Below are 22,591 nucleotides of genomic sequence, written 5' to 3'. Positions count from 1 at the left end.
TACTGTAGGAAACAGCCCCTTTTTGTATTGTTCGCCAAGTTGACTTGCTGGTGTTGGAAAGCACTGGACTGGAAATGTGTAGACATATTAGCTGGTTGAAGGCTGTGGACTAACTAGTCCAGGCACCAAATATATGCTTCTCCAGAAAGCAGATTTCTGAAATGAAAGAGAAAAAGGCTATCAATCCAGACAGCATGAGAGACACTGGCCTCCCCAGCAGAGAAGAGAAACAGGGCTTGACTGAGAGAGCATGTAAAATCAAAAGGAAAGTAGGAGAGAAGCTAAGTTTTAGTTGAAGTGGTTGCTGTAACTTTTTCCATTGATGCACCCTCTTTCCCTGGCTTACCCCTGCTTTCATTTAAGCTTGTTATAGCTCCCATTATAAGCTGTCAAAAATGAAAGAGCCGCAGAAGACCAGCTACAAAACGGTTCATTTTAATCAGAATGGCAACAAACTATTATCTTTTACATGAAGGTATTGCTTTAACTTTACCATATATTGCAGAGATGATGGATAAGTTTAAAAGATGGATATTCTCATAGGGGTTCATGAAAGGTCACCTTTTTCTCTCTTTCTAAAGAAATTATTATTTCAAATTGACTTTAAAAACCATAAAGACGTACAGGTAAAAGCCAAATAAGAATTGTGGCCCTGGTACATTTCCTGGACATTGTATGCAGAAGTCAGACATCAACAAGAGGCAGTTGAAAAGCTCCACTAAATCCAGAGTTCTGAAATCAAGTAGCCACTGCTCTGATGAAAAACAGATGCGTTCAGTCCCCGGTCTCTGTCAGTCCAGCACCTTCACCAGCACTACAGTCTCTTATAGTAAAGATATTCACATACAAACATACAGAGACTGGGACTACTCTCTCCTCGAGATGAGAGCATGGACAACATCCAATGTTCTCCAAAGCTCTCCGCACCCATAACTCTAGTGCACAGAACATGTCAGGTGAAGAGGGAGAAACATTTATTCTAAAGAAGAATTGAAAACACAAGGCTCCTTTTCCTGAAATAGAGAGAGAGAGAGGAGAAATACTGTTGGCAGTCTCCCTAAAAATTATAGAGTAAAATTGATTTTCCCATTGACTTCCAGAGAGCCTTAGTCTCCTAAGTCTCTGAGGACTAGCTGTAAAAAAGGTATTTAGGCACCTAAAGATGCAAATAGGTGCTTACCATGATTTACAAAAGCATCTAAGCAAGTCAGGCACCTGCCTCCCATTGACACTCATGAGAGTTAGGTACATAACCAATGTAGCCACTTTTGGGTACCCATCTGTACCTTTAGGAGCCTAAATACCCTTGTAAATTTTACCCAGACTCTATTTTGCAACCCCCAAAAGTGTGGGTGACTAAGTTTAGATGGTGTCTACTGACTCCTCAGTGTCTTTCCTTTTTTTGTTCCCCGATGGCAGGTGTAAAATGAATGTAAATAGAAGGCAATAATTCTACTCTTGGTTATACACTTAGGACACTTATAATCTTACTGTCTGCACTGGAGGATGAGGTGGGGATGGAATCCTAATCTTTACTCTGTTTCAGAGTTGTAGGAAAACCTATCAAATAACATTTTTTCAGTCATCAACGCTGTGTGCTGATAGAAAGAGGAGCTAGTGTGGCTGAAAGGGCATGACCATTGTTTTGGTTTAATCTTACAGACAATTCTTACTTTTTTGATACTGTAACTATCTGCAAGGGCTAGGACTTGCTGATGAGTTCTACAGATTCACAAACTCAAATTCTCTTTTGAAGGCCACAATTCACTATCTTACAACTTGTGCACTTATTTGTTAAATGAGTTGCAAGCAAAACTGTGCACATGCATCGTTTGCTATTTCCATGACCATCAGAATCAAGGAATGTGCATATTAGGTGTGCAATTTCACAAACTATGCACGTTTGCATGCTTAAAGACAGCTGAGTTCTTTGCTAGAGACCCAGACTAAAAATCTCCTATCGTCTATCACTTGCCTGTCTTCTGGTAGTAAAAACTACACAAAAATCACCAGCTGTTGCTCCACAATTACAGTACTTGCGTGTACAAATTTGGCACACAACTCTGTGTGCATTTTCACACACAATTTGTTTAAAAGTGTGCTCTGTATTTCACTATTTTTGAGCTATTTACTTCTCTTAAAGAGGATAAAGACTTCTTTAGAAATTATTCTTCCTCCCTGTCTTATACAGTATCTCCTGCAACTCTTATCCTTTTTAGTAAACTAAGGACATTTGCACTGATGCAGACTCTTTGTTCTTTAAAAGTCTCGTCCGCACCTGCTGCTCATTCCCCACCTGAAGTCACAATCGTGCCTTTGTGACCTCACAGTTTTCTCCACAGCAACCACTTGCTTTTCTTCCCCCAGCCTTTCCCGGAAAGGCACACTGCTCTGTAACATCCCATCCGGGGGCTTTGATGCAGATGAAAGCTGTGATCTGCTGTGATCTGACCAATCCTGTATGCATCCCCTCACAACACACTGGTACCAGCTGTCTTTACATTGAACACACATCATTAAGCAGCAGATACTGTAGTGCAAAGTGAACCCTCCTTAACAACCCCCTGAACTGAGTAAATATGCAGCAATCATTTTTCCCTCCAAGTTCTCAATGGAAATACAAGTTTAGATCCTGGGCAGCACTTAACCAAGGAGGTTGCCAGAATATACTTTTGAAAACTATAATAAATTAGACACACAAACTTTATTAAATAGGATTAAATTGAGAGGATTTTAGCTAGGAATACAAACAAAAGCTCTAATTATGCTAGGTTAATACCATTGAAGCTAATGAAAGTTAGGAGTACTCAGCTCCTTCCAGTACCAGACACTCTGCAATGCCAGCTCATGTCATGTGCATATTCTCTGGTAATAGAAAATGTATTTCATTGCCAGCTGTTTACCTGCAAATGCATGCCCATTTATTTGAAATTTCAGTGTTGCAGGGCAATATCAGCAATTTGTCCTGGTATTTATATCTCCGTTCTTGCAGCATGGTGATCTTAATGTGTGAAGGAGGGAGAGGGAAACCTACTTTGAAATATCAGAAATGAAGAAGAATCACGGAGGACTGGCCGTTTCCATGTGAAGGAACTGGAAACAGAATAGGAAGGGAGCAGGAAAGGAATGATCTGGAGTGGAGGTCTCTTTCTCATTGCGCGGTTTGAGAAGATCTTATCTGTGGAAGTAGGAACAGATTGGAATGGGTCTTTTGAGGGTGAACAGCTTCAATAGATGTGTGAGGAGAGATTAGAAGGTGGGGGAGGCGGGTTCTGAGTGATGGGGTAAACTTAATTGAAACTGGAACACTGAGCATCCAAAATTCAGTATGAGCAAGGAGATACCCTCCAAGTGATTGCCTCGTCATGTCTGTCTGCGCCTTTGTGATGGGGTTGTCATCTTGTCCAGCTCTTTTCCCTGGTCTGTTTATTAATTCCTAATTGAATAACTCTCACATAAATTAACATATTCACCAAAGGGCTGCTTCCAGGTTGGCTCCATAGTAAAATGAGTGGCACTGGAAATCCAATTAGACACAAAGAGAGAGTGCCATCTCCATAAAAGCAGAGCATATGCAGAATGCAGTCAAACACACTCACTATGGAAAGCTGCTAGATTACACAATGGTCACGTGGGATTAGCTGCTGCAAATTCATATTTATCCCAAGGTGGTTGTGAAGCAATTGGTGTTCATGACTACCCCAGAGATAAGCACTCTTTCAGTGTCAGGTAAGGTAACCTTGTGTTGATTAAAGTATGTTCAGACACTCGTTAAGTTATTCTCCTTTGCAAGAACACTGTGAATGGCACAAATTTGGAGGCACAGAAATTCTTGTATTCTATTTACAGGGTTGCCACCAAGCCTAGTGACCCTCAACAGACATGTCAAATAGACTTCTGCAAGTTTACTCAACAGGAGTAAGCTTTGGCTTTATATAGCATCCTTAATACTTTAGATACACCAAGACATTCTCGTAAGCAACGAGTGCTATACTGGCAGAGCAGTGATTGCAGAAAGGGATGCTGCATGCAGATACAGCTCGTATGCAAACTCAGGTCATGGGAACTCGTTTCTCGCTGAGAAGAGGGCATGCTGGCAAAGAGTCTCCAACCTCTTTTCAGACCTGACATAAGAACTTTAACAGCCAGTTGACATTCCTCAGAGAGAGGAGCAAAACAGACCTGGGTTTAATGTCTCATATGAAGGCTGAATTCCCCACAAGTCTGAATACCTCTGCCCTCTTTGACTGATGCTACTGGCCCACTCTGCAACCCAAGGGCTAAATTCTGCTCTGATTCACATCCTCTGGGGCTGCACAGTTGTTGTTAAACAGTTGCACATAATGCCATAGGAATACATGGGTTAAAAACAGAACCTAATCAGGAATATGTGAGATGCAAAGGGAAATAGCCCATGTGGTGAAAAGTAAATTAGATTGTAATGACCATTGTAATTATAACACAAGAAAGACATTTGCATGGTATGTATATTGTTTTTCTTGTAATGTCCCTTTAAATAGCAGCAGCAGCTTCAGTATGACTTGGTGATTCTGTAAATTCAGATTAAGGTTCTGGTCTCTTTGGATATCACCAATATCTGCTTATAAAACCCAGCTTGGTAACATGAGTTCACACATATTCTGACTGCAGTAGAAATTTGTTTCCTTGACGGGAAAAAGTAAAAATAAAAACACGAAAGCTGATGCTCAAATAAATTGGTTAGTCTCTAAGGTGCCACAAGTACTCCTTTTCTTTTTGCGAATACAGACTAACACAGCTGCTACTCTGAAACCAAAGAAAGAGAATGATTAAACTCCCAAGAGTTCAGGCCCCTGGAAATAGTTCATGAAAAGTCTCCTCATCCCTAGAATATTTACGATTGTATCCAGTTTCAATATGTTAACACCCTCTTGCATTCTGTGCAAACATAATTCATCTATTCGACTCAATGTTATATTTTGGGGAGTTGGGAAAGAAGCTGCCAAGAAACTAACAGTTATATATAACTAGAAAATTCAAAGTCTCTGGTTACAGTTCACTGAATTACAGGTAAATCAGGCCATTTCCCCATAGCCAATTGTATAGCTATATTCAGAGATCAGGTACTGACCATCCAATTGCCTAATTTTAAGAATCACATTTGGAGCAAACTCCATAATAATTTGGTTTGTCTACCTCAAGCTCCCAAGCAACTTCTAGATTTGGACACTGTAATTTATCTCAGCCTATGGATTTCCCTGTGGCAACCATCTAAATCAATGCAGAAATGGCTTTGAACATGATGGAGTGTCAGGGTTTACCTTGCACTTTGAGCTGGATTATTTTTTCATTTCTCAAGATGAAGTGGCTATGTTGAGAAGTCAGAGACCATAGGTTGGCATTAAATTACTTCATTTCTTCTCAGTTTTGCATTGGCCCATGGCACTTGTCAGATTTATAATTTCTCCCCCAACTCTTTTTGATTTGGCCAGTGACACCTTAGCTACTATATTGGCAAAATAAATAAATCACAGGTCTTAAGAGTGATCAGTATTATTAAGAGTGCTTTGTGCCAAACATACTCCCACTCAATACGTATGCTTCTTAGTAATGTTCCTAGTTTGTCTCCCTCATTGAACATAACTAGCTTCTGCTTTGGGTTCAGTAGTGTACCATAGGCTATGTTAATGTGCAGGCAGCTGTTGAAACTGAAGGAGCAACAGGAAAAGAGAGCATCATACCGCAGACTTTGGTCGATCTTCCCCATCCCTGTTCCAAGGGAAAGCAGAGGAATGATTATCCCAATCAGCCAACCTCCTGCCATGGAAAAACAAAGGTGACTGGCCAGGAGTGATCATGAGAACAAAACAAATGGAGAATGATACGCTGATCCTGCTTACTTATACTACGGAGGTGTATGTTGTCACACACCATCCTGCTCTCTTTATTCAATACTTAGGCTATCTGTATTATGCCTTTAACAACAAATCACTTATCGATAGCAGCACAACTTCAGAGGTGACTACCAGTGGCTGCTAAAGCTTGCCAGTTATTCTAATTACTTTTAGATGATTTAGCACTCTATGGTGTCTGTATTAAAGGTGCATGTATCTAAAGGTAGCATGGACTCTGAAAAGGCTGTTCAAAATTAAGTTTGTTGTGCCAATAAAAGGTAACTTCAGCGCATACGACATATAGCAGGCTACTTGGTCTTTAATATTTCATCTGTCAAATCAGCAGGGCTTGTGGTAAACTTAAGGTTCTGGAGCAGCCAAGACTCTCGCTCCTGAAGATCTACTAAATCGTTAATGTTTCGTTTTCAGTTGCACCCCAACATGCTGTAACCCAAGGATTAGTCCTATTGTTTGGCATTGAAAGATGTTTAAATTGGTGGTTTTGGAACTAGAAAGAGGCAAAAAGCATTGTTTCTGTTATACCACTCCAGCCCAAGGGGACATAGTCTGCAGCATTCCCTTCTCTGGTAATTTTCCTTTCCCCCCCCAGCCTTGAGAAGAACTCAGAAAAGTCTTGAGTCTAGATGGGAGAAGGCAAAAACCAGGACATGGCACTTTTGGAATAGGGCACCATGCTTTTCCATTGCAACAGCTGTAGAAGCTCAGAGTGACAATCTGTAGAGGAATGTATCTGATGTCTAGCCTCTGAAGCAGGTTTGCCAGAAGCTGGGAATGGGCGACGGGATGGATCACTTGATGGTTCCCTGTTCTGTTCATTCCCTCTGGGGCACCTGGCACTGGCCACTGTCGGAAGACAGGATACGGGCTAGATGGACCTTTGGTCTGACCCGGTATGGCCGTTCTTAGGGACATCATAAGAACATGAGAACTTATCTGGGCAGCTTCACTCCACTCCCCACCTTGTGCTCAGTGATGACGACATGCTGAGAAGCCATTAGATGATAAAATAGAGTTGAAGTTGGCCAAATCCCACTGGTAAAAGGATAGTTGAGAATTTTAAGGTTAGGAGAACCCGGTGCTTATCTTTCCAAAGGTGTCCTGTGGCTGCTGCTTCTAGAGCCGTTTCATGAGACCCCGTTTGCAAAAGGAAAGGCATGGTATACGCTGCAGCTGCATGACTGCGGATGAGCGTACACCTGTGCACATCTCAGGCAGAGGCTTGCTAGAACTGATCATCAGACAGACGTCCAGGACTAACCCAGAGCTTTTGCATCTGTGCGTCCACACAGCGTGCATGCAAGGCTGAAAGCGAGAGTTGTCCACTCACACCAGTAGTCTATCCCACTGGAAGCTCAGTGCTAGAGCTGGAGAAGTTACTGGATTCTCATTGTCTCCCACCTTCCCTCTGAGTCATTATTGGATTCTCTGCCACTGGGGGCTCTGGAGAGGAGATTATTTTATCTGGAATTAAATTGAGCAGCATTGTCAGTCCTGACGCAGGCTCTTCAGTGCTTAGCTCCTACAGGAGGGTAATATGCATAAGACTAATATATTTTAAAACTGATTGGAGTGGTTGTACCCAGGTTTATCCAAATCATATCCCCAAAGTAGCAACCAACTTCCTTCCCTCCAGCTGAAGAAGGCTTCTAAATCCCACAAGCTCCCTGCTGTACTGTGGGTCCACTATGCTCCTCCTTCGTTAGTGCTTCATTAGAGGCTTACACAAAAGTGTTAAACTAAAGCAACTTTTAACAGCAGAAACCACCTCAGTTTGTGACATCATAATAACATACTCAGCACCAATGATGATATTGCAACATGCTTGTAAAGCTCATGCTGTGCACCCGTCTAGTTACAGGTTAAACTACATGGAGGATAACAGTCTACTGCTGCTACCAGCTGGTGGAGTAACTCTTTTAGCTCAAGTGTTAGAGGTCAGTGTTTTTGGTATTAGGCAGTCTAGGCTCAAACCCACCAGACCCCTCCTAGGGAAGGTCGGTACAATGTTTGATATTGATTGACATGGCAAATGAGCCCCTCAGTAGCAAAGCTCCAGTTTCTATGCAAATGGACCTAGTAAAAATAATAACAAAGAGAAATATCAGGACATACAAACAGAAGTACCTCTCAACTTTGACTAAGTTTCCCATACAGCCTGTGTAGTTCGTGCTCCCTCAATTCCCACCTCCTCCACTAAATGAAAAACTGGTAAAGGAGAGAGGATTTTTCCCCCTCACTGCTTCTTCTGAAGTTGGGCTACTTTAATTTAATATTTTGCTGCAGGTTCCAATCACAGTGACATGAAAATTACCAGGAACAGCTGGGTTCTGTGGTGCCAGCAGGCAGTAGTTTGCCTTGTCTGTAAACAGTTGGGAGGTAAACACTGTCCCAAGGAGTAATTAAGACTATCCAGAGCCAAGTGCTGCTTGGGCTAGCTGCAGCGTTCTTACCTGCCGGCCTCCATTGCCAATGCTCTGATTAATAACATCCCAAACCACTTGATGTGTTGTTGATTCAAAATTCAATAAAAGGGCTAGCCAAACCAAGCAATTTTTCTTCTAAAAATAAAAAGTAACAACACATTTTCAGGCAGGTTAACAAGGTGTGTCAGTCGCTCCAGAGTTTGTCTTTCTCTCTGCAAGGATATGTTGGGATGCTCTGTGGCTTCTGACAGCCTTTTTAAATAAGGGGAATCCAGCATGTAACCCCAAATTGTGTGACTTGAGTGGATTCCATGGTCAGATCAGCACCTAAACTTGGATAAGGGGAAAAGACCTCTTGTGTGTCACCATGACATCATGATCCTGTGTTTCCAAGATGATGCTCTGTTAAAGGGGAAGTAAAAGTAGGGCTCATCGTCACCTTTTTTGTTTTCTTTATGATGTATTAAAAACAGGCATATATGGTTTTTTCACCTTAGAAATTCAGGTCTTTGTGCAAGAAACTATGACAATTGGAGAAGTTATGACATCACAAGCCACAAGAGCTATAAATCCAAGGTACTGAGATTTTGTTTTCTCATTGCTCTTTTCAACACCTCTGATATTCCAAATGCTAATGAACGCTTGGGGGGAAAAGCAACTTTGTCAGATATTCAACTCAGGTGGGAGAGCTCTTGGTATACATCTCCTGAGACTTCTAAGAGGTCCTCCAGCAATAGCAAAATCAGACATGATCTTCTTTATCTATCTAAGGGTAAAACCAAGCAGAAAAAAAACTTTAAATATACTTAGATTGTAAGCTCTTTGGGGCATGAACTTTTTGTTCCCGTGTTTGCACAGTGTCTGGCACAATGGGTTCCTGGTCCATGGCTGGGGCTCCTAGTTGCAACTGCAATACAAACAAGTAAATTGTGTGTCTGTCTGTCTGTCTAATAAATATTCTGCTTTATACAAAGGAAGCAAACGCCCACTTTAGTAAAAAGTTTGCAGATTGCATTTCAGAGATTCTCCCCCCCCCCTTTTATTAATGATCATAGAATACCAGGGTTGGAAGGGACCTCCGGAGGTCATCTAGTCCAACCCCCTGCTCAAAGCAGGACCAATCCCCAAACTAAATCATCCCAGCCAGGGCTTTGTCAAGCCCGTCCTTAAAAACCCCTAAGGAAGGAGATCCTAAGGAAGGAGACACCTCCCTAGGTAACCCATTCCAGTGCCAGTGAAAAAGGTTTTCCTAACATCCAACCTAAATCTCCCCCACAGCAACTTGAGACCATTGCTCCTTGATGTGTGACATTCACTTCTCCATGCATAGTGTCTAAGTAACAGAGTTTTGTGCAGGAAACAGGAAATCAGGTGAGGTGTTCCAGAAGAGAGAGGGAAGTATTACTGCCATTGTACAAGGTACTAGTCAGTCCTGATCTGGAATACTGTACCATTTTGCTCACCCATGTTCAAAACAGATTAATTCAGTGTAGAGCAGGTGACCAGGTAGGCTAACAGGATAATCAGGGGAATGGAAAACCCATTTTTCATAGATTCCAAGCCAGAAGGGACCATTGTGATCATCTAGTCTGATCTCCTGTAGAGCACAGGCAAGAGAACTGCCCCAAAATAATTCCAAGAGCAGAGCTTTTAAAAAGAATCCAATCTTGATTTTAAAATTTCCTGTGATGGAGAATCCAACACAACCCTTAATAAATTGTTCCAATGGTTAATTATCTTCATTGTTTGCTTGCAGTTTTCTTCTTCAAGAGATTTTACAAGTATTAACTTAGAAGTATCAAATAAACACTTCTTTTGTTGTGAGCAGTTCCATGGACTCAGTTAATATTAAGAAGGACAGTCTTTTCCTGAAAACAATAAAGAAGTAGAAGGAGAATTACATGGATCTGTTTTCTCTAAAGAAGTTGATTTTTTAAGCAATGCCAAAAGGCTCACCCATAGTTTGGTAGAATTTTAAAGAGGTCCAAGAAGTCTAGTGCTAAGAAAAAAGAAATGTTAGAAACAGTTGGAGTGTCTGCCGGCTTCGTTCAGCCCAGTTGCATCAAAAAAAGAAGCCCAATCAATAGTAAAAGCTGTTCAGAACTCTCAATAACCTGTGGAGGTGGGAAGGGGGAATCTATAAAAAGAAGCAGAAGGCAGCCAAGAAAGAGTAGAGAAGCGAAAAAAAAAAAAAAAAAGAATTGAGCATTGATCCACAGAGAATATTTCAACAAACACTGAAAGACTCGTAAACATTCAGCGCTCACAGTAGCCAAAGCAGATGGTGAGAGAAAGAGAGGCACTCACACATATGGATGAGGGATGGAGAGAGGGTTACCAAGAATCCAGAAAAAGAACTTGTGCACTAGGGCTAGTTGAAAATTATCCATCAAAACTGGGGTTGGTTGGTTGGTTTGTTTTATGACTTCTTCCCAAAGCAAGTTTTTCCTCAGAAAGTATTTGCTTTCCAGAGCAAATGTTTGGCTTTTCATCAAAAAATCCCGAATCAAAACTTTTCACTCGTTGGCCAAAATCTTGTTTGCAGTCTTAGGACCAAAACTCTAAATTTTCCACAGGGAGAAAAACCTCCAACCCACTTTATTATATTCCATTGCAAAAGAGAGCACCAGACTCTCGTATAAGTGTCATTATGTGGAAACAAAAGCACCCATTTTAGAAAGCCTAATTTGGTATGTTTGATTGGGGATTGGGATAATTCCTGCAGAGCTAATTGGTTGGGGTCTTACAGCAGCTTGTAATGCTATCTTTATCAGCAAGTATATAATTCAGCCAATAGATTCTGTCTGTGCTGTATAGAAGTCCAGACATGGTGTAGTGCCTGGTAAACAACAAGGACAAGAGTGCAACTCAAACTGCATGGAAGTCTGTTTGTTTGGGGCTATGATTGTTTTTTTGCTAAATGCTTCCTGGTTTAGAGGGATTATGAGTCTGTATTTCATGACAGTTACTGAGGGAAATGTATGAAAATAAGATACTTAAATTTCCCAATCCCATTAAGTTCCCCACTGAGGATTCTTTACCAAAACCTGAATTTATTTTTACCAAAACCTGAAAATTTTCTGTGCAAACAGAAGTTTTCTCATGAATGTTTGTTTCCATTTAATCAAAAATGCATTTTTCATGCAAAAAAAAAAAAAAGTTTTGACAAAAAATGTTTTTTCTGGCTCCACGCGGGGCACTAGTACCTTCTCCCAAGGATTCAGAGCCTGCTACCCAAAAGGGTCTGATGTCCTCCGTTTGGATGGAGGGCAGGTGGTGTCCAGGCAGAGGATGATATTTGGATTTGTGTGGCAGGAGTAGCGGTTCTCCGCCCTTCCCTTCCCAAATAGCCAGTTCCTCCTTTCCCCACCGACCCAGTGAGCTAGACTGCAGGGTTTCTACGGCAGCTACAGTATGCAATACCCAGGCCTGCTTCCTCCCTCTCTAACACTCATGCCCTTTCCCAGATCCTGCGCCAGTTGCATCCTCCTCTCCCCTGCCAGCTTCAGCCTTACAAAAACCTATTTAAGGCAAGGTACTGCCAACAAAACCCAGCCCTTCTGGAAAGTCATAGCCCAAGCTTTCTGGTAGAAACAACTCAGGATCTGGGGCTGGTAGCTCTTGGGCCTCCAGTTTCTATATCTGTACGTGAGGTCCCACTATTCCCTTCTTTTTCCTGAGTGGAAATAGGGAGGCCTTGGCCTCTTTTTTTCTCATTGTGCAGTTTCTGTCATTTCAGTTCCCTTCTGTTCTCCCTCAGGGCTTTTAAACTCAAATCTACTAATGTGGGCTCTCCGAAGGCCTGTCTCTTGTGGACAGCTCCACCCATCCATCTCCTACACCCCAAGAAACAGTGCTGTTCGTTTTTGTTCTTTCCCTCCTCAAAGAGATGGTTCTCCAAAGAGCTGAGCCCTCAGGGCTAGCACCTTTAAATCTTGTCCATTGTTCCATCGGAATGAACGTTCTGTAGCGACGGTGATAGGGAATTTATGAGGGGACTCTGAGAAACGTTCCGGGGAAATTAGCAGTGGGAATGTTAATAAAGCAAGTAAAGGTGGTAGGAAATTGCGGGGGCGGGAGAATCTAAATGCATTAATTAGCTCCACCAATTCAAGGGAAAGAAATGTGATTAAATAATTCACCTCTACGGAGATTTGGGTCTTGTCCTCTGGATTTCACTCATCAGCAGGAACAACAGGCGACTTCGTACACCAGTAACTTGTATGGCTTGACTGGCTTGTGTGAGGAAAATAAAAAAGAGAGAGAAAAAAGAAAAAAAAATCTTCAAGTTTAGGCCGGCAGGCACTGGAACTGGCAGGCCGTGAGCAAGTGAATGCAGTCTGGGGTAGATAATATCTTTCTCCCAATGGGGGAGAAAGCAGAGACTTCTACGGCTGCTGTCAGGGCTGCCTCTTCTGGGACTGGAGGGCATCAGGTCATTCTCGGGTAGCACTAAATACACCCAAATAAACTGAGAAAATAAACTGAGAAAATAGACCTTTTATAATAAAGAAAAGAGGGAAGAAGGCAAAGTAGTTTTTTCTTCTGCCTCTTTAGGGAGCTGAACTGTCCTTGGGCTGACTTATCAATGGTGAGGGGGGAGGGATAGCTCAGTGGTTTGAGCACTGGCCTGCTAAACACAAGGTTGTGAGTTCAATCCTTGAGGGGGCCATTTAGGGATCTGGGGCAAAAATTGGGGATTGGTTCTGCTTTGAGCAGGGGGTTGAACTAGATGACCTCCTGAGGTCCCTTCCAACTCTGATATTCTGTGATTCTGTGTCTGGAAATGGTTGGTACTGATCACACGAAAGGAGATGCTCTTACAAAGTTCCATAGAAAAAGTCTAGATAGGAGTCAAAAGAAGAACATATTTCACTCTGCAGCCCAATTTGAATAAATATTATGAGCTGGAATAAAACAGACTCCGATCCAAAATACCCAATCCGACAAGGATTACATACCCCAAAGTCATTTTGTCCAGTGTTGCTTGTTCAGGCAGGCATTTCAAGAGGCCACTTGCATATGGCTCTGCAAAATGTAATTAACTCCAACTGGAATCTGAGCAGGACACTGTGGCTAATGCCAGCTACTCTTGCAAAATGCACCTCGGGATCTTTAATCCAGCTAAGGCTCTATCAAGTGATTTAAAGCCAATTGGGAACACGGGCATTGGTGGACGGATATAAGTGTCTTAAAACTAGATCAACGGAGAATTATTAAAATGACAAAAAAAATTAAGAAAACAGTTGTAAAGGTAGCCTGCCTATAGTGCCTCTGTTTGAAACAGCAATGGTCCTGATCAGAAGCTGGCCTGACTTGTCAGCCTCACAAAAATCCTCTAATAAAACGGGGGAGGAGAGGTTATCTATTTGCTTTATGGAGACCTTCAGATTTTCATTTTAATGGGACACGGTGCTTGACAGATTGAGCTCTAGCGAGAAGCTTATTGTAAATTCAAGCTGGGGCTTACACAAGCCAGTGAGTCTATTTTCTTCCCTTGTTTGCTGGTTGAGCAGGCTGCCACTCAGAGGGATGACTCAGCATTTTGTCAGGGTTGGCATCCTTCGTGCCGGGCTCTAACCTTTCTGCAGCATTTTACACAGGGCTGCCTTGCCCCCAGACAGTCATTGGCAGCAATGTCAACCAGCTTGGATTGCAAATCGAGAAGTGAGGCTGAAGTAAAAAGCAGAAATATGTACGAGACAACATACACACACAAAGCAGATGAGGGGGCTGTGTGGAAAGGCTTGAGAGAGAAGTAACAGGTATAATCACAGCACAATAGACAAATGATATAGATGGGACAAATGCCTTGTAGGCAGCTACTGTCAAAGCTGACAGCAGTGCCAGAGAACAGGTAAGGCTCAGGTTTCCAAGCACGGTGGCAATTTAGACCTGTATCATTCAGCTCCATTGACCCAAATGACTTGGAGGAGACTGAATAAGCTCAAACCTGGGCTGTGACTGACATTTGGAACGTGACAGCTGGGTGCCGCATGCTTTTCACTGCCTGAGAAACTTAAGCTACGTACTGGATCCTAGACCACAAGTTGGTCTCTTCCTCTGGTTACACGTCTGTGTCCCCACCAAGTCTATAAAAGAAAAGAAGAGTGAAGGCGATTGCTGTGCAATGGAAGAACCATTTTCCCCCATAACTCCATGGGATAAAATTCAGCCTGTGCCGAGGGCTAACACACTGCCTACGCACACTAAGTAAGTCGTTCTAAACCCATCAGGGGCCTGTATTGAACTCCCTAAAAATCTCGCTCCTGTCTCCCTCGAGTGAGCGGGTAAAAATGTAACAGGCTGGATGAAATGTAAAGTAAGCTGCTAACTTCAGGTCCTTTCACCTTCCTGCTAGGTCACGCTGCATTCTCTTGCACTGGGGCTAGAATGGGGCGAAACTTTTTGGGCAAATATCTTCTTTGCCCAAAAGTGCAGTTTGGGGTTGACCTAAACTGTTCATGAATTCAGATCAAATTCGGCAAATAGTTTTGGCTGGGAGAAAAAAAGAAGATGACGACTACAAGAAAAGGAAATTGCTGTCTCTAAAATCTTCAAACCTGCTTGCCTAAAGTTAGGCATCTACATCCATATTTAGGCACCTCAATAAACATGGCCTGATTTTCAGGAATCTCCCATTGAATGTAACAGGGTTTTATTATTATTTTTAGTAGGTTTCATGCAGTTTAATAGGATTTGTTTATATTTTTTTGTTCTTAATTTAAAGTGCTACATGCTGTTAATTAATAGATTTAATAGATTACACAGTAAGGCCCCAGTCCAGGAAAGCATGCAGGCATCTGCTTCATTTTAAGCACATGAGTAATCCCACTGAAGTCGATCAAACTACTCATCTGCTTAAATGCATGTGCACGCTCAAGTGCTTTGCTGCACCGGTGCTGAAATGAGAGTCTCAGTGGAGCCTTTTGGTACAGTTTTCTTTGGACACGGAGGCGATCTGTAGCATTCTGAACATTTTTGGCACAAGGGGTGAAATTTTCAAAAATGCCTGTGAGTTAAGTGCCTAAGTCCCGTTTTTTTCCATCTCTTCAACTTGCTCCCCGATGCCTTTGCTGAGGGATCTGCACTTCCCTTGCTGTGGTCTGGCACCTTCCTAATGCCCATAGCAGATCAGGAATGTATCACTGGACAGGTGAGCAGTGCACTGAACTGTTTTTGGGAGCGGCACATCCGTCGGCCCAGGCCTTCGCAAGTTGAGGAGAGTTCAGTTCATTCTGAGACATTTTTTTAAAAAGCAGAGAGGCTAAGTATCTCCCTCAACTGAGGAAGGCTGGGTTATGGTTAAAGCACTGGATAGGTACTCTGGAGACCTGAGTTTGTTTCCCAACTCTGCCACAAATGCGCTTTACAACCTGGGGCAAGTCACTTAACCCATCTGTAAAATGGGGGGAATTAATAGTTCCTTTGTCTTGTCTACTTAGACTACAAGCTCTTTGGGCAGAGACTTTCACTTTGTGTATCTGCAGCATCTAGCACACTGGGGCACGGAGCTCATTTCGGCCCTGTAGGCACAACTGAATATGAATAACAATAACGATTACATGTGAAATAGCAAGAGTTGACCTCTCTGTCAGGCTTCTGCAGCCCAACTGTTCAATATTTACAGTACATAATTCAGAGTTGAGACCATCTGGCTATGTCTGAGCATTGGAGCACACAATTGTATAACATCAGACACTCTTTGGTTTCAGCCCAGCTTCCCTGCTCATTCTCGTAGAATGTGATCCTCTGTCTTGTTTGTGTGTGCGTGTTGGGATTGCTTCTTCTAAAGTTGTTTTTAGTGGGTGTTAGACGTTTTCCTTTCTGATTGACTATAAGCATATGGCACCAGTCAGTACGTGCACAGAGAAATAACACATCATTTTCTGTAGCTGCCTACTAAAAATCTAAAGGAAATGTTTTTAGTACAATTTTGTGGATAAAGAGAGTGGCTTTCAATTTTCAGTTGTTTGGTTTGAAGCTGGAATTACACTAAGCCATAATATGTGAGATTCCTACCTCTATTCTTCTTGCAGAGACAATATCACTGAATACTGAATACTCTTCAAAAACAGCCATTTACAAATTGCAGCAATATTGCACTTTGCTTTCACTTACAGCGATAAACCTGTTGGAGAAAGATTCATATACACTGATGTATTATTAATATCTTAGGCTTATTTAGTGACCTTCCCCTTGAACTATACCAGTTATTTACAGAGAGTACCCAGTGCTGAAATGCATCCACTTCTGTGAACTCTGTATCCAAGCTGTGCCAGAAGCAAAACACTGCTCCAATTTAATGATAACTTCTCTACTTTCAAGTGCAGATGAAATTTAAAGACAATGGACAAAATGTTGTTCTCGGTTTCAATGATGTCTATACACTCTGATGTCTCTGCAGTTATGTCAGATTTATGCCAACATAACCCAAGGCAGAATTTTCTTCCAGAAATGGAGTTATCCACACTGGAATCTGATCAGAACGCTGCCTATGACACTGACCACTCGCTTTTGCAAAATGTGCCAGGGAAACTTTAATGACACCAGATGATCAAGGAATTGGGTTTTATGCCTCATCCAGCAGAACAGCATTGTCCAGTGCCATGCTGAGGCATCGGTTCAGTTCTGACCATATATAATTGTAGGAAAAAAATAGAACTTTTCAGCATTGTTTCTTTCTGTGGAGCACAAACTCTCCACTCCATTTAGCTTCATCCCAGATGCTTGCTATTCTCCTTGCCAGGCCCTGGTGTGGGATTCTTGGTTTCCTTCACAGCAGGTGGAGATATTGCAAATATCTAAAGCAAGGCAGAGAGATGCACTACTTAGGCATCTTTCAATGCGGTGAATTATAGCAGTGGAAACGCACGTTTCTGTAGGTAAGAGAGCCTGAGCCAATACCCATTCAATCAAAGGGAATAGGTATTGTTTCATATTCTCTGTGTATATATAAAGCCTGCTGCAGTTTCCACGATATGCATCTGAAGAAGTGAGCTGTAGCTCACGAAAGCTTATGCTCTAATAAATTGGTTAGTCTCTAAGGTGCCACAAGTCCTCCTTTTCTTTTTGCGAATACAGACTAACACGGCTGTTACTCTGAAACCTTTCTATTGACTATAATGGAAAGCCTAAGGGCTTATTTCTTCCTGTATGGCCAGGCAGCAGAATACAGAGCACATTTACAAAAGTGCTGAGCACCCAGCAGCTCCCATGGTGACACTTATGACCAAATTTCCAGAAAACCCCAGCAAGTCTCTGAATGGCAGTTCAGCTATTCTGAAAATCCAGCCCTGATTTTTGGGTGCTGAACACTGTGAAAATCTGGTCCATAGTGTTTTAACAGGATTGCTTTGTACATTTGAGTCTATAAGTGTTTATGTTCGATTAATCTCTAACATTTTGTTTCAAGCGTCTTACTTAACCTTTTCAGCATCGGATGACTCTGAGTACACTTTGCTCTCTCTCTTTCCTCTGTTTCACACAATATGTTTTTATAATTTCAAGGGGTTTGATGTGTTTTGAATCCCCATCGCTGCTTATGTTTATAAAGCTGGCCACTGACTGGCCTCCTCCTGGAGTCAATCTGATCACAGAGCTGGAAAAGTTTTGAAATACTTTATCAAAACATCATCATCTTGGCTCCTACAGTAGTACAAGGCTTTCACTGGATCCAGAGCTGAACTCTTTTGAAGTTTTCACCTCCGGGCCTTAATTTTTGAGCTGAAAATTCTCTTTATTGTCGCTTCTTGAGGAGTCATGCAAAGAACTATATTTTAAGCAAGACATTCTGACTGTTTCATTAGGGAAGAGCTGGCTATTATTTTTCTCATGCTCCTTCTATTTCTTCCATAGACTCAATCTCTCCTTCTTGGCAGTGGAAACTATCTGCATTCACCAGGGGCCTGTTTCTCCTGTTCGGCACCAGTGTCAATCAGGAGTGACTCCACTCACGTCAGTGCTGATGTACCACAGGGAGATCAGGTGCAGGCTCAAATACCCCAAGGACCTGATTTTAAACAGGTGCTGGCCAGCTACAACTCCATTTGATCTCCAGAGGGCGTTGCAAATGCTCAACTCCTCGGAAAGCTGGGCCTTAGAGCTTTCACACACTTCTGAAGAGTGAATTCTGCTGTCAAGGGAGTAACTGAAACCCATTCAGCACAGGTAGGAGACCCTGAGGGAATGGATGTCTCATTTAGAGCCCCCCAGGGAAATGGGGAGGCTGAAGGAACCCTTTACCCCCCTCAAACACTCCTTTGGAGCTTTGACTTTGTTAGCACATAGTACAGGAGAGGTGGTATGGAATCTCAGGCTGGATTTTCTAGTTGTTCCCCTTTCTGATGTGCTGGTGCTTGAAATCAGTGCAAAGAGTCATAGGTAAAACAATAAGAAAAGGAGTACTAGTGGCACCTTAAAAGCCTCTCAGACACAGAGCAAACTTACCATCACCTATTCCAGGAAATGTGAACTGGTTTAATAGAAAGCAACACCACGAAACACTTGGATATTACGGTGATGGATACTAATAGAAAACTGTAGGAGAGACGGACAGGATGAGGAAGAGCTAGCTGTCGCAGGGGAGTGACTACACTACATGGATCGATACACTGTTGACTAATATATATGTTGGGCTAGTACGTGTATCTATGGTGTACCCACGCCATGTGTATGCTGGTATGGAGTAAGCACAAATAGCATTAAACACAAAATTCTAGTAGTTGTATAGTTTTACTGAGCCTATACTTTTCACATAACCCATGTGATCTCTTATGCTAAGTATCCCATAATCTCTTGCATTCACTGAAGAAAGTTTTGGGTAAAGCAAATGGGGAAGCTTTCAAGACCAGGACAGATGAGTGCTTTACCATAGCAAGAGGAAGGGAGTTGGTAACAAACCTAGGGGGTACCTCCATGCCCTTTAGTACCTGGAATGCATATGTTCAGAACAAGAAGATAGGGAGTACACCATGGTCCCAGAAAAGCAAGGCAGAAAGCTGACTGGTTCAGTGTAGTTTCAGGTAATGCATATAGTACCTTGTACTTGTAAATAGGGCCAGCTCTACAGGTTTTGCCGCCCCAAGCAGTGAACAAAAGCTGCCGCCAGGGACGGCAAAAGGGAGAAGCTGCCGCCGATTTGCCGCAGCCGGCAGAACAGAGGGTGGGGGTGCGGATGACATTCAAGTATATCCTTCCTGTCCCACGGCAGCAACTTAAATGTAGAGCAATTGGCTTTGTAACTCATTGTCTTGATGCAGCAAAGAATCTACTGCAGCATTACGGCACAGTGACAGAATGCACTTTAATGGTGAAAAAATATGAGTATGATCGCGAATAAGATTTTATGGATTTATGAAAAATACATACACGTATCTTGTTGAACATAGCTTTCCATTTGGAAGCTGATTTTAATTAGATATCCTGATATTATGCTGTTCATAAATGATGCAAGTGGTAAAACCTCTTCTTTTCCTTCCTTGGTATATACGAATGCAAGCTCAATTCTGGAATTTAATACATGGTAATGCTTTGGATTTCAAAAAATAATCAGGCAGCATCAAAAATATAAACAGCTGTCATCTACCCTGCCTCTTAAAGGGTACTGTGCCAGGGTGAGAGAGCCACCGTAAAGCCTTCATGTTGAAAGTCAAGAATGGGGATTTATTTGTTTATGTAAGAATTCATTTCCTCCACTTTCAATGTAAATTTATTTCTCCAGTGTCTATCTGGCCCTCTTTGATATGTGAAACTGATGTGCTATTGTACAGGAAGGAGGAACATATGTGCCCAATATACATCTTTCACCTCTGAGGCACTCAAGTCATTTGCTTGGCTTCAGTGCTTCCCATTATACTATAACTAGCTCAAGGATAGGTCCCTGAGCTGCTCAGGAGGAGTGGGGGGGTTTCTTGTGAAGGTGCTTGTTGCAGAAGAGGCTTTACTCTTTGGGTGTAAGGGGGGAGGGAATTGGAGATTACACAAAGTAAAATAGCTTATGTCAAGAAAGATCTAGAGCTCTTGATGCTGGGATGTAAGTGCAATGTGGGACCTAATTTCATGTCCATTGGTGACACACCAGGCAGGGAACCATATCCCTTTGAGCTGTGGCTGTGAGGCTCCAGTCCTGCAAAGAAAACCTCATGTGTGGAGCCCTGTGCTCAGGGAGAGCCCCACTAAATTCTCTTGCGAGCACAAGAGTACACCCATGTGGTTCTGTTTGCAGGCGTGAGGCCAACCTAACAAGTCAGTGTGACCTCTGCTCTTATTTGTAAATCCAGAGTAAGGCAGTAAAGCCAGAGGAGTTACTCTGGATTTATGCAGTTGAAAATGAAAGAAAATTGAGACCACTGTGTTTCTGTTGGGATCAGATCATGCTTGAATAAATTCACTAATCACTTACTGTATAACTTGGGGGTCAGAAGGGGTGTGCCCAGTCTTCATTTATTCACTCTAATTTAAGGTTTTGCATGCCAGTAATACATTTTAGTGTTTTCAGAAGGTCTCTTTCTATAAGTCTGTAATGTGTAACTGAAATTGTATGTATGTAAAGTAAATAAGGTTTTTAAAATGTTTAAGAAGCTTCATTTAAAATTAAATTAAAATGCAGAGCCCCCGGGACCAGTGGCCAGGACCCAATGAGTGGCACTGGAAATCAGCTCGCATGCCGCCTTTGGCACACGTGCTATAGGTTGCCTACCCCTGGTATAACTCATACCTGGCAGAGATGGCTGAAAGTCAGGGACAGTAATTGAGGCATCAAAATTCATATTTTTGGACCATTTTTAAATTTTGATTTTTTTTTTCAAAGCAAAACTTCATCTCTTGTCTTTGCTGAGTTTGGCAAAGCTTCACCACAGGCAGAATTGAACTTTTAACCAGAAAAAAGAGAGGGTTTTTTCTTTTAAATGTGTGGCACTATTGTTAGAACTCTTCCTGCACAAAAACCTGGACTAGTTTTAATGAGCTAAAGAGAGAAAAAATGAGAGAGAATGTCTGACCTGTGAATAAACAGACTTACAGAAGATAGAGATAAAATAACCAGTTAGATCCCATCCAGTCCAGTCCATCTTCCTGCTCGATAGTTCCCGATAGTCAGTCATAGAAGACATATCTAAACCCAACAAATAAGAAAAGCTAAGCCTTATCGACCAAGGGAAAAAGAAACCTTACATGCTACAGTGATGATCCACCATTCATGTGGTCAACAGGAACTCTGCTATATTAGTTGCCATACTGACTTGAGTGGTCATATTGGTGAGCTGTGAAAGAAACGGGAGTTTTCTCTTTGCAAGCCATGACAAGCAGGCTTCACTCAGCTCCTGAATAATTCAGGATGTGCCTTTGATTAATTTCATGTGAAAACGGAAACAAAGTTTACTGCAACTATAGGCCCTTGAAGTGTGGATTGCCAGAGAAAATGTGCAAAGTGCTGTCATGAGAGGATTAATTACTTAGATTAAATATTTTATAAGTTAAATAATGTGTATTTTTGGAGACCAAATGGAATGTCATTTTTCCCCCAAGACAGGGGAAAGTAACTGTATTCGCTTCCCATTAAACCCACAGAGCCCAGTAATAAAGGAGGATGAATTGGGGCTGTAATTTCCATCTGACACTCAAATTTATATTCTGAGCAGCTTTTCATCTTCTCCCTGTAAGTATTGCTTCAAGCTTTAAAGTTTCTACATCAGTTATATGGCTTTGGGGCGGGAAGGGGGGAGAAAAAAGCCCTGTTAATTATGATTGTCTGTTACCCTCTTGCAAGATCTAAAAGGAGATTGCATGATGGAGGGTGTTTTTTATTATTATTATCTGTCCTGTGCAGGATAATGGCAGAGCCTCAGTGTATCATTTTCCTTTTTTCTTTGAGAGAAAAAAGCTGAAGTCAATTTCAGGCACTGGATAGCACAGGAAACTGCATGCTGTTTTTGAAGCAGTGTGCACATCTAGGGCAGTCCCAGCTTGCAAATGCTCCGGAGGAACCACCACGATGGGTCAGAATCCAGTGCCAGGGCGAGATTTTCAAAGCAAGCAAGTGGATGTGGTCACATAGGGAAAACTAATTGGCATTGAAAATCTCAAGACCAGGGTTTGTCTGGCCTCAGTGGTGGGGTCCAGGTTTGATTGGTTTGTCATTACATGAACATCTGTCCACTAACAGCTGGGCTGGAAACACTTGGTCTCATTCATATTGCTAAAGACTCAGCTTATCTCACCTAGGCCACTCAGTTGCCATCCAATGACTTTTGTCACCACAGTCTTGGTCAGATT

The 22,591-nt window shown here is 42.1% G+C and overlaps 1 protein-coding gene across 1 annotated transcript in view; it reads left to right on the top strand.

Annotated features, from left to right (window-relative positions):
- The window catches only part of CTTNBP2NL (CTTNBP2 N-terminal like), a 214,578-nt gene that overhangs the window by 10,434 nt on the left and 181,553 nt on the right, over positions 1 to 22,591 (top strand). The window contains exon 2 of the mRNA XM_073320254.1: positions 21,887 to 21,974. The gene's annotated coding sequence lies outside the window, so the exon portion shown is untranslated. The remainder of the gene's footprint in view (positions 1 to 21,886; positions 21,975 to 22,591) is intronic.

Source organism: Lepidochelys kempii, chromosome 21, assembly GCF_965140285.1.
Source record: "Lepidochelys kempii isolate rLepKem1 chromosome 21, rLepKem1.hap1, whole genome shotgun sequence".
Lineage (NCBI taxonomy): Eukaryota > Metazoa > Chordata > Testudines > Cheloniidae > Lepidochelys > Lepidochelys kempii.
The sequence above is the reverse complement of the archived record's forward strand: the minus strand, read 5'-3'. Positions and strand labels throughout refer to the sequence as shown.